The sequence below is a fragment of the Elephantulus edwardii genome, unplaced genomic scaffold (genome assembly GCF_000299155.1).
Source record: "Elephantulus edwardii isolate Elephantulus edwardi_28Jun2011 unplaced genomic scaffold, EleEdw1.0 scaffold00104, whole genome shotgun sequence".
In the NCBI taxonomy this organism is placed as follows: Eukaryota; Metazoa; Chordata; class Mammalia; order Macroscelidea; family Macroscelididae; genus Elephantulus; species Elephantulus edwardii.
In genome coordinates, this window is record NW_006399854.1 from 403,427 (window position 1) to 404,465 (window position 1,039).

Sequence of the window (1,039 nt, forward strand, 5' to 3'; positions counted from 1 at the left end):
GAATATACACAAAACAAACCAGAACTGCCACCCACACAGATATATGCACACCCATGTTTATTGTTGCTTTGTTCACAGTAGCAAAGAGTTAGAAACAACCCAAGTGCCCATCAACAAATGAATGGATAGAGCAGCTTTGGTATATTCACACAATGGAATACTATGCTGCATTGAAAAATAAAGAACTCATGAAATATTATACAAAATGGGTGACCCTGGAGGACATTATGCTGAGTGAAATATCTCAGTCACAAAAGGACAAATACTGTATAGTACCACTGTTGTAAAATGGGACTGACATCGGGGTTGGGGGGAGCCTGAGAAAAGAGGGGATAAATAATGTATACTGCATTGAAACAGATGAGGGAGAGAACTGTTTAAAAGGAATATATGATTAGGTATTATTTTCATGACAAGATTCCAGAAAAAAGAAATGCATAGTAAAATAGACTGTAGACTTGTATAACAATTAAACAATTTTTTTTCCTTTTCAAAGAGAAAAACTGGGGGGAAGGGTGGGAAAGGAGGAAAATGTACAACAGTGAATGAAGGGGGAAAAATTAAATGGGAAGAGAATTTGCTGTATATATCTTTAGCATTTAAAAAAAACAGTGACTTGTTAACCTAAAGGTTAGTGACTGGCACTTATTAGCCACTCTAAGGGGAAAAGGCAATCTATTCCCCTTAAGATTCATGCCTCAGAAGCCCACCGAGGCAGTTCTACTCTGTGCTATAGGTTTGCTTTGAGACATAGCTCCCTTACACTGTAAAACTTCAGTTAACTCAAATTCACTGACAATGACGACTTACGCAAACAACCCTTGCTCAGGTTTCAGAGGTGGTGTATCTTAGCCAAAGGAGATTGCTCATTATTTTCCCTTGGAGCTGCTAGAGGTTTTGAACTGTCAGAGATCTGCAACCTTTTGGTTAGAATTACAAGACTCTGTGCTCGCTTCGGCAGCACATATACTAAAATTGGAACAATACAGAGAAGATTAGCGTGGCCCCTGCGCAAGGATGACACGCAAATTCGTGAAGC